This window comes from Acanthochromis polyacanthus, chromosome 3 (assembly GCF_021347895.1).
Source record: "Acanthochromis polyacanthus isolate Apoly-LR-REF ecotype Palm Island chromosome 3, KAUST_Apoly_ChrSc, whole genome shotgun sequence".
In the NCBI taxonomy this organism is placed as follows: domain Eukaryota; kingdom Metazoa; phylum Chordata; class Actinopteri; family Pomacentridae; genus Acanthochromis; species Acanthochromis polyacanthus.
This window is the reverse complement of record NC_067115.1, coordinates 24096642-24109189: the sequence shown is the minus strand read 5'-3', so window position 1 is coordinate 24109189 and position 12548 is coordinate 24096642.

The following is a 12548-nucleotide window of genomic DNA, read 5'->3' as shown; positions in this document are numbered from 1 at the left end:
CAGGTGGAAGGGCGACTGGAAAAAAACAAATAGAGTTACTGAGATACTGAGATTCCATTGAGAAAAAGCTGAACAAACCATATGCAGAGAACTGAGTCGTCTGAACAATCTTCTCTCCATCACTGTGAGGAAGAGCAGCACTGATGTTCTCCTCATCCTTCCATTAAGAACAATAATGCTGCAGATTCAGCTCCTCTCTTCATAATACAACTTGTCTTGTGACGGTTCAATTTTTACGCTTCACTGTCAGCAGCACATTATTTCATCCATTTATTATGTGTTTACACATCTTTGCAGTTCACAATTGTTAAATAATGCAGTTTTTAAATGTGCAGTGAAGGAAATAATGAAGCTCTTGACCTGAATGTGTTGATGTTTTAATGCTACATATCTGTTACAAATAACATGGACTTTTTATATTGTACAGGGTTTTTGCAGATATCAATCAGTCAAATTTAATGCTTTTTAATGCAATTCTAATGCTATACTGTAAAAATTTTAATGGCACGACCATGAACTCAAATTACACGGGTTTGTTTGTTTTTTTTGTAAAAGATGATTTTTATATGAAAACCCTACATTTGACTATTTCTGAATCTGGGAACCACCCCTGAACACCAACGGGCTGCAGTCATTCTCTGAAATCCACGTTTTTGAGACATTTTTGCTGGAATTTGTGTTTCCCCATTTCCCAGCCTGGTCCAGCTTGCCGGCCACTTTAAAAACATGCAGTTTTTAGAAATTGTACCCAACCGGCTGGAACAATTATCTCAATGCTTCAGCATGTTTACGCAGATGCACATATCTGACAAATCGCAGTCTATAAATATATATCATTGTCAATTATTTTCTTGAAAACTGCAGAAACAAATTTTAATGCCACCAAGAATCAAATTTAATGATTTTTAATGCCATTTAAGGCCTTAATTTTTGCAAAATCAACTTAATGACTATTAATGTCCTGCAGAAACCTTGTTGTATTTCTGCTACAGCAGCAGAGATGAAGGTAAAGGTGATAAATAGAATCTGTGAATACTAAGAACAGAGAATAATAAACTGCTGAAAGAGTTGGTCTGTCCTTCTGTCAGTGAAAGTTAAACAGGAAGTGATTCGCTGAGGATGTCGTCCATTCAGTCTCCTTCTTCACAACCAGATGAGGTTTTCCTTCTGTTGGCTTCACTCAGAAGATCCTCACAGTGAACATGAGACACCTGAGATGAAGAGAGATGTCACAGTATCAGCATCAACAGCAGAGGTTCATTTTAAAGTATCCCTGGAAAGATTTCCTATTTCATATAGTTTTCCAAGCACTGAACGACAGAAAGACCTGTAGTCACTTTAGCTTTAGGAGAGGATTTTATTATCCAGCTTATCTGTGCTGCAGTTTAAATGCATTAACTGTAGTGTTTATCATTATTTTGGACATATTCTGGGAGGTTATTTTTCAAATCTGCACTAAGATGTACTACAACATGTGAATCAGTCATTAAACAATGTTAATGACTAGAGACTAAATTTACTGTTTTCTCCAGTTTAACTTCAGAGACTCAGCAGATATTTAGGACTACTGACAACACAGAACCTTAACCTTACTGTTTGAATCACATTTAGGTTTTCTAAACGTTACATTAATGTGAACCAGCATCTCCACAGTTTTATTAACTAAATGTACCACATTACACTAGGGTGACCATATTCTGTTTCTCTGAAAAGAGGACACACTTCCAGCTCCCGCGCGAAAAATTTTCAGTCCCCCCCCCCCCATTTTTAGGGGTTTTCCGTGGGTCAGGGGACTTTCTGTGCTTCAAACTCAGTTAAACAGATATTCTGAATTCCCCAGAAAATAACACTTTACCTGGATATACAGAAAAATAGCCCAAAACACTCACAAACAGTTGCTTTATAAATAATATATTTGTTAAATTAAAGCAATTCTCCTAAACAATATAATCAGTCACATACTAATATGGCATGCTCTACTCTTTAATAGTTATTGACTCAAGTTGTGTAGGAACACATGTATTCAGATATTTAACAAAATAAGAAATAATCATCTCTCTTAAGTCTGACACTTACACCTTAGTTAGGAAAAGTGAGGTAGAGTACCATTCTTCAAAATAACCTCCCAATTATCAATTAAGTAAAAATAGAAATAATGCCTCAAAATATTAAACAAAAAGAAAAAAGAGAGGTGGCCTATTCTTCAATGTTCAGGTAGCCCATTCTTCAAAATAATGTGTCTAATGGCAAATGAAAAAATATAGAAATAATGCCTTTAGTCAACAGTCCTTTTTTTCCTTCTTTTTCCTTTTCTTATTAGCTATAAGTCCCAGCTTTGCAGACTGTACATTCTGCCTCTCATTTGACACGACCCGGACGAAAACAGGGGTACTTTTTCGCATTTCATCAGTGAAATGACATTTGCGTTTCGGCATTTTCTTTCGGTTCGAGTGCTCTCTCGCAGTGTGCCTACCTGCCTGTCAGCCTGCGAGGAAGCGAATCTCCAGCGCCGTGGCGCTTCAGAGACGCGGCGCTGGCGCTCCGCAGCGTGCAGTGGAAATTGTCTGATAGAAGAGAATGGGTTCTAAGTGCTGCGCAGTACGATTCAAGAGCGCGGCGGTTTCGCGTTATGTGGAATTTAGGGGATCAAAAACCCGGACATTTGAAGGATTTTATAAACGCCGGCCGGACAGGCCGGACAGCCTCTTAAAAGAGGACATGTCCGGGCAAAAGAGGACGTATGGTCACCCTACATTACACTAACACAACACACTTCAGCTGTTTCCATAAAACACAATGCAAACATCGTTAGCTTAATGCTACATTAGGTTTAATCAAGCTACGACTGAGCAGCTCGCTCGGTTAGCATCACTAATTTATATTAAAGCTAATATTTACTGGATGCTAACTGTCTTCTCTGGTCAATACACAAAGAAATAAACTCCACCAACAACTGGACTGCGTGGCACACATTATATCTGACACGAAAGTCAGTAGGGGCAAGACCGATTTGTGGCACTGGCAGCTAGCAGTGACACTTTTTGTGGCACCGACGCGGATGCCACAGTTAATGCCACTGTTTGGGCGAGATGCCACTGCCGTCTGCCGCAGCGGCATTTCCAGTGGCCTCTGGAGATGCCAGCAGAGATTCCACGGTTAATGCCACTGTTTAGGGAACATGCCACGGTTAATACCAGAACTTTTACCGCTGTTTAGGCGAGATGCCATGGTTAAGGCTACTGTTTAGAGCAGTGGTTCTCAACCCTGTTCCTCAGGACCCCATGTCCTGCATGTTTTAGATGCTTCCCTACTCCAACACACCTGACTCAAATGATCAGCTCGTTATCATGCTTCTGCAGAGGCAGATACCGCGAGCAGCGGAGCCTCTACAGCTGATCGCCGCTGCTTGGGACACACGTCTCAATTCTGATCACAGATGTATTAAAAATGACTCCAGACCAGGGGTGAAAGTAGTTTTAAATTCTTGCCGGAACTATTAGTAATAGTTCCGGACCGTTCCGGCTTACTTTCACCCCATTCTGTCGATGCTAACCATTGTAAATCCTGTTGAAAGTTTTTCAGCCAATCACAAGAACGTGTGGAATTTCACGTGTAATTTATTGCTCGTCCCACTGCAATAAATCAAGCGCACCTATTTGCTATTGGCTGCTACTGACCATAACAATCGCTGTGTTACGGAAGTAGACACGCATGCGCACTCACGTACTGCTGAGTGAACTCCGGTCGATATCTATGGATAGCAGGCAGGCCGGGCGGCGTACCGGCGTACCCATAGATACCGGTGGAAGAGCGGCGTACCGCCAGCAGATCTTTTCCCGGAACTGTGTTCCACAAGATCTTTTGCCGGTATGCAGTTCCGGACCATTCCGGCTTACTTTCACCCCTGCCCGAGACACACACATGTTTTGCACACACTGTTGCTCAGTGAAATCTGGCTGGTACAACCGTGTCTGACCAGTAGCGCAAACGCAGAAATGCGCGGCGGCAGCCGACCACGCGAGTTTCGTGTTGCGGTGACGGACTGGCTTGGCTCCGTGCCAAATCAAATTTTCAAAATCATCTGGCGAGCCAGATATTATTCCTGAAGGGCCAGGTTTGGCCCGCGGGCCGCCAGTTACCGACCACTAAACAGTGACATTAACCCCTTAGTCCCTGAGCCCTGTTTTTGAGGCACCTATTCTTAGTCCCTACAGCCCCCGCCGGGGGGGAAAAACTCTGCTGGAAGCAGCATATAAATATTATGAAGTCAAAATTAGCAAAAAATGTTGGGGTAATAGGAAAAATGAAATCCGTATTAAATAAAAACTCACTTATGTTATTATACAATTCCCTTGTTCTTCCATATCTTAGTTATGGAGCGGAAATATGGGGAAATAATTATAGCGTCAATATTGACCCTATATTTTTACTTCAAAAAAAGGCAGTTAGAATTGTTAGTCACGCTGATTTTCATGCACCATCTAATCCCATTTTTGTTGCGCTAAAAACATTAAAAATGTATGACATTATTGATCTCAATACATTAGCTGTCATGTATAAAGCATATTATAATAATCTTCCAAATTGTATTCAAAATATAACAGAAAAAGCTGTTATAATCTTAGGGGTTCTTGTATTTAAAAAAAACAAAATAGGGTAAGAACAAATAAAAAACGTAAATGTATCTCAGTACTAGGAGTTACCAAGTGGAATAAACTTGATGAGGGAACAAAAACATGCAAGACTTTGAAAACATTTAAAAAGCAGTTGAAAAGATTAACTCATGAAAAATATCAGTCCCAGGAATAATAAACTAGTAACTAAAATGATTTTGAATGGACTCCTCTTGTCAATGATAACGGTGAATATTAGTTGTTGTTTTTTTTTCCTTTTCCTTCTACGAAATGTAGAAACTTTTCGTTTTGGTTGAAAAAGGTTAGGCAAAATAAGTTTCGACTTCAGCCTAAACCCTTCGGTCACAGGATGATGATGTTGATGATGATCTTGTTGATGATGTTGACGATGATGATAATGATCATATTGACGATGATAATTTATGTGGACAACGATGATGATGATGATGGTGATGCCATCATAAGTACACAATTGTTACAATGTTTACTTTTTTCCTGCTGACCGAATAAACTACTACTGCTACTACTACTACTACTACTACACTGACAGTCATTAAAAACTTTGAGACCATATTTTTCAACATAATTTTTATTTTGAAGCCCGAAACTGGATTTTCTTCATATGAATCATTTGTTTAGCATATTGGCATACAGAAACAAAAATCTAAAGTTTCAAGAATGATTTCAAAAGAAAGAATTTCACAAAAGAAAACGGCACCTGCCAAACACAAAGTCACAACAGTCAATACCGAGTATGGCCTCCATTTGCTTCGATGCAGGCAGCAATCCGTCGGCGCATGCTTTGGACCAGGCTTCTGATTGTGGGTTGGGAACAGCCCATACACCTGGCTACATCACTGTAGCTCAAACCGGCCTCCACCATACCCAGTGCCCGGAGACGTTGTTCATGTGATAGACGCGGCATGATGCTGTTCACTGGACTAACAATGGTGGCCTTTTTTGGGCCTTTATATAGGCCTTCAAAACCCATTCTCAAATTGTGCAGATACTCACTGAGTAATGCTTGGTGTGTATTTGGTTCACTTTTGCTAAGTGACCAACCCATGTGCAATGAATCATGACAAAATGACAACTCATCATTATCTCAACTACCAGGGCACTACATCATCAGTAAATCCACAATGAATAAATACAATCCCCCTACAAGTAGAATTCTGCGTACATTTCTACTTCAAAGTTTCTATTGACTGTCAGTATATATTTTACATATACATTTTATACTTAAACAAGGCAGGTGACAACTTTACTTTCTTAACTGTCTGTATAAAATAGCTGCTACTTAAGATTTAAAGGTGTGCAGAGTTAATTTAGGTGTTCATAATTACTTTCCAGATGTGGAAAACGGACTTCAAAAAATTTCTATATCTTGATAAGTTTGATTTTTTTTTTAAATTCCAGGACTATGATTTTAAGTTACACATTCCTGTGACTAAATATGTTGTGCCATTGTACAATCACTTTGATCAGTTGTAATGCACAATGCACACAAATAAATGTTAAACTGAGTCATAGTGTTGCAGAAATTGCACTTACTTTAATCTCTGTTTTTTTCTAATATAATATTTAAAAGGACAGTTCATTACATAGAAAGATTTTTTTTAACATACTTTTTCTCCTTTGCACTAAAACATTGGAAAAACTTAGACTTATTGTTACTTCTCGGTAATTATGCTCTAAGTTTACTGGTCCGGTCCCTTTGAGATCAAATTAGGCCCTGGACCAAAATGAGTTTGCAGACATTTACCAGATGCTTTATGAGCCCAACTCAGCAAATAATGGAAATTATATTTTCTGCTGTCAAAGCCATGTCATGTGCAGTTTTAATTGTCTCACTGAATATATGATCCCATCTGGTGCGTTTGTCCAAGTCTTGCTTATTAACTTCCTGCAGGCTGCAATACAAAGAAATCCTTTATAATCTCTATTTGTACACATTGGAAAACTCAGCTGCTGGTATGCTACTTCCATTACATTTCATATTGCTGTTTCATGGTGTGTTTGTTGGTAGAGACATGAGAGTCATGACACGAACATTGGAGAGGCTTTTCTGATGTGAGTTGGCAGAACAAGCAGGAAAAGCAGTAGTAGCAAATGTCACCTGTTTGAGAGCTTGTTTGTTGGCTGCATGAGGCAGGAGTTGTTCACTAAAGCTTTTTCTTCTCCTCACAGAAGCTACATCATTGTCTCTTAGAGAGCTGCAAGTTGCCACTTATATAAAACACTCTGCACTGCTTAAAGTACGAACTCTACAATCTTAGGATAACCAGACCTTTTTTTGCTGCTTGTAAAACTGAACAAAGCTCTTTCTTTGCTTTTAGAATGCCAACAACTTTGCTGTAAGACCTGTTCCATAGGCAGAAATAAAATGATTATCTCCTTTTGGACTCAACTTTGCAAACAAGTGAAGCTACTTTTGGCTTATATTCCCAAATCTCACACTTTTAAATGAGATTTGTTGAAAGGAAACGACAGAGTCAGACCTGTCATCTCATGGTGACCTTGGTGAGTTGATTGGCTAATGAAAAAGTAGAATTTGATAGTTTTTACTGTGTGCAAGCAAACATAGTAATAATGCATAATCATGTCCTGCCAAAGAAGATGGCAAAAACACTGAACATTTGTGTTAGCGAGTTTGTTTTTAGGTTTTTTCTTTTTGGTTAAGTGTTAAAAGCTGAAATCCAACATATTCAAATATGTTTAGTTGAGTTTCTCACAGATTTTGGTTGGCATAAACATGCAAATTTGTAGTTTTCTTCATTTTTCAATACAGGATTTCTTGCTGATCACTGTCTGGAGATGATAATTGTATAATAGGGCTGTCTCAGTGTCAGATTTTCAGTATTATGGTGTTCAAAGAATTACTAATGTTTATAATGACTGGATATTTATCAGTAATCTGAAATTAAGTCATTTTAGTTATGTTTATTGTGTGCTTTGTTTCTTGAGTAAATTAATTACACTAAAAGTACATGTACACCCCCTGTCAAAGCTTTTGACAGGGGGTGTACATGAGTGTACTGAGGTGAAGAGAGTTTGTAGCAGTAACTGTATGTTGTCCTTCTATTCCTTGCACTGGATTCTTTTGAACAACATTACGATGAGCTTTAACCCTTGGATGCATAAATTATTGTGTCACTGCATCTGTTTCATAAGTGGGTTAAAAATTGTCCATATAAGACTCAGTTTGTTTTTATGGCATTTTTTGTCATATTGGTTAAGAACAATAATTTGTGTTTTTGTTTGTATTATATTTTTGTCCACAAAAGAATGATATTGTGTTTGAAATATGTTTTTTTTTTCACTTTATAACAGATTTTGAACATTGTGATAATTTTAAAAAAGAGAATATTACACAGAACAACAATAGAAGAACGTCAAAATCCATTTTGTTAATATTTTTCCACTCTTTTCCTCCAGCTGTTGCTGCTCTCCGTCCCTCCAAGTTTGTGCATCACCTCTTGTATGATATTATCAGTGATGTAGATCTTGGGTAGTAATAAAAATATAATAATTTTTTTTTAAAGTGTAAAAGGTGACTTAAAAATTTAAATGGAATGATCTGGAAAGCGTGCTGCACAGTGAGGTAGTGGTTAGCACTTTTGCCTTGCAGCAAGAAGGTCCCTGGTTCAAATCCCTGCCTGGGCCTGGGATCTTTCTGCATGGAGTTTGCATGTTCTCTCTGTGCATGCGTGGGTTTTCTCCAGGTACTCCGGCTTCCCCCACATTCCAAAAATATGCTGAGGTTAATTGATCACTCTAAATTGCCCATAGGTGTGACTGTTTGTCTGTATATGTAGCCCTGTGACAGACTGGCGACCTGTCCAGGGTGTCCACTGCCTTCGCCCGAGTCAGCTGGGATAGACTCCAGCACCCCCCATGACCCTAGTGAGGATAAAGCGGTGAATAGAGAATGGATGGATCTGGAAAGCATATTTTTTTAGGATTAGCTGGAAAATGAAATGATAAAAACTTTTCATTACAAACACATTGCAAGAAAACGACCACACCGGGTCATTTCTGACCCACTTATGCATCTAAGGGTTAAAATGATTTCAATATTTTAATATCTAATATATCACGTTTATCATGAATACCAGGTATAATGTGACTCTACATATACGGCACACATATATATCAGTGCCAGCATATTGGTATAGTTGTGTACTATTATTGTGTTGTCACCACAGATCCAGTAGGCGGCAGTTTTACACAGTTTTTTTCTTTTTTTTTCCTGCCCCACTGTCCTGGCCTCAATAACAACTGCTCTGCCCAGTCTTATTTTTCCTGTTGTCCTGTAAATGTTCAATGACTTTCTCTGACAGAAAGGAAACACCACCTTCAGCTTGTGCAGCTCAGCACTGGGCCTGCTGACTGTAGCATCCTTCTGCTCATCTGAAATAAATCAAGGTCAGCATCTGCTGCCTCTCTGTCATTTCATTATCGACCAACGGCAGAAGGGAAACACTGTGATGACAAGACACCGTCTGTAGTTCCGTATACGTTGATGGAAAGATGACTGCTTATTTTTTCCTGTACCAAGCAGGGAGCTGGGATAAAACGCCAGCTGTGTGACACAAATATTCCTCCCTGTGCTCCGGCACGCTGAAGCAGAATGCACCCTGCTGACTCAGATCTCATTAAGATGCACTGAAGGGAGCCGCTATATGATTTTCAAGCAAAATGGTAAAATCAGAGCAGAGAAATGGGGGAAAAAAAACTTCTTGAAAAATGAATGTTGTGGAATGTTTTTGCAGGCGAGACAATAAAACCAAAGGGAGCAGAGTTTTTGGTTTTGCAGTCATTTGTTTAAATGAAGTGCCACATTTTCTAATAACACGGAAGACATGAAATGAGTTCCACACACATCTTTGAATCCTGCACTGAATCATGAAAAGTGATTTCTTCATGTACACAATTTCAGCTGTCACCAGTAAACTAACCTCCTGTTTTTGCAGCAGCAGAGGAAATTAGGTTCTGGCAAGAGTTTCAGAATTTATATATCTGCTCCTTGATCCATATTGTCCCACAGGAACATGATTTTGTCCTGGAGGAATTATGCAGATGTTTTGCAGGGGATACAACTCATCCCTAGTCATTTTGAATTTGTAGAAACAGAGGATTTGTCTCCACACAGGCAGGGTGTCTTTATACTTTAGTAAAGCGGTGATTAATCATGGGGGTCACTTTCAATGTTCTACCGGGGCATTCGCTGTCCTGCAGGGGATCTGTATATATTATTACAGGACCACATTTTGTAGATGATGACAGACCTGCAGGACATAATAATTTCTGAAAAATTCTGAAATAGCTGGTTGATTCATACTAGGCTTCAGGCTATTCCCACAGAACACCCTCCTCTTTCAGGACACAGTGAATCACCAGCATCTTCAGCTTTAATCTTGGGCATTTTTCTCATTTTCTTTATTTTTTTCGAACTTTTTGAATTATTGCTTTACAAGTTAGAAAGGTGGGGAAAAAATGTGCAGGAAACTATCATCAAGAGACTGTGTGTATTTTGGTAATTGACCCGTAGGTGTCAATGTGTGTGTGATTGTTTTCTATATATGTAGCCCTGTGACAGACTGGCGACCTGTCCAGGGTGTCCCCTGCCTTGGCCTGAGTCAGCTGGGATAGACTCCAGCACCCCCTGCGACCCTAGTGAGGATAAAGCGGTGTATAGAGAATGGATGGATGGACAACTTTGTTCGTCCAAGCTGAGTTGGCAAATGAGATCAATATTTAACATCAGTGGTAATGTCTTTTAAACAAAGACTGTATAATAATTTATTAGAAAAATAATTAAGACACTTTGATGTGATCAAATAAGTACATATTACACTTACGTTGTAACTAGTAATCTGTAACCTACAGGATAACCTCACTAACTCTGATTTTCTTTATTTATTTGTGTAGACCTCACCTCTTCATTCTCAGTCACCTGCTCTGGCAGCTCTTTGTTTATTTCTGTTGAACACTGATCCTAGACCAATAAAATAATGGAAAAACACACCTGAGATTGATGGTTTTCTGTTATCACGTACCTTGAATGTTCAATAATTTCTGTACTTGTGTCAATGGTAAGGTTACCATTTTAATATATTTCTTTAATGGTGCCAGAGCATTTTAACCATGGCAAAAAAAAATGTAAATGTTTATTTGGTATGTTAGCGTGTTGAGTCTAAAGATATTTGAGGACATCTAGTGGTGATTATTAAGGATTATCAGATTGTTTTAATTTGCCTCAGTGAAAGCCAGAACGTGGCTGTATGGATGGACAGAGTTTTGATAAAATGGCTCATAAGGCCAAAATGTTTCAGTTGTCATTTATTAACTAAAGTTGTTGACGACAGTAATGGTAGTCAAATTGGTCCTGCTAGCTAAACCTCAAGGTATACTCCGTTATACTCATGGAGTTATTGTACAGTAACTGTACAAATATCAGTGCTATTGCTGTTAGATGGCACTTACGTCGCATTTCTGCGTTGTGAATAAAGCTCTGATGTCGGTTGCTTTTCTTTTTGACATGTTCATTGGGTATTTGCTGAGATTTTATTAATGAAAGCAGGCAAAAGAATGAATGGCTGCACGCCGGTTGTTTAGGAGGCGGTAAACACAACGTAGCAAAATCGAACTCTTCCAAGAAACACCACAGAAGAAGAGGAGGTCATGACCCGGATTATCCATCCATGGCGGAATTTCACTTGAATTAATAAAGAAAATAATGATAATTATAATGATAATAAATGTTTCCAGTCTACAAACAAATAAGGTAATAAAAGAAGGCTTCATATTGTGATATTTTCTTCGTCCGCTGCTTATTTACTGGGTTTTTGCTAGTTTGAATTGAGTTTGAGTCATGAGACAGATTTATCGTGGTGACTTTTTTGGAGAGCTGGCTATTTGTGTTTTTGTAATTTTTCCTTTTACTCCTTGAGTTGCTTTGTGCTAAAACTGTTTGATTTGAGTGGGAATGGCTGGTTAGGCTTAAAGTCAGTATTCTCCCGGTCACGGATATACGATGGCGTTTGAATGGGTTGTCATGGTAACAGCTTGTGCTCCGATGTAACTCCAGCTATGGTCCTCAGTGACCCCTGGTTTATTCTTTTGTATTCAAAATAGCTTAACCTTTATCTTATTTGCGATGAAGAGAATTGAGTGGTTCGTTTCCGTGCTGTCCCTGAGCTGTAAATCCTGTTGAAATGTAGGTGGTCTATTTGACATGCTGATTTCAACATGAAGTTCGTTAGGGGTTCGTAATTCATGTAAAAGTGTCGGCACAGCTCTCAAGCGGGTTTTATTCAATACATGACAATTACTTTAAACATGAAATAACTGTTATGCATTTTATAGTAGCATACCAAAAGCAACATCAATTACAGTCATTATCCCAAGCACTTCTCAAAAGTCACTTTTGCCAGTCTCCATCCCCCCTACTTTTAAAAACAAACTGACGCCCTTGACTGTAGCTGTATTAATGCTCCTTGACTAAACAACATCACCACAATCCATATACACTACCGTTCAAAAGTTTGGGGTCACCCAGACAATTTCATGTTTTCCATGAAAACTCACACTTTTATTCATGTGCTAACATAATTGCACAAGGGTTTTCTAATCAACAATGAGCCTTTCAGCACCATTAGCTAACACAATGTAGCATTAGAACACAGGAGTGATGGTTGCTGGAAATGTTCCTCTGTACCCCTATGGAGATATTCCATTAAAAATCATCTCTTTCCAGCTACACTCAACAAAAATATAAATGCAACACTTTTGATTTTGCTCCCATTTTTTATGAGATGAACTCAAAGATCTAAAACTTTTCCCACATACACAATATCACCATTTCTCTCAAATATTGTTCACAAATCTGTCTAAATCTGTGATAGTGAG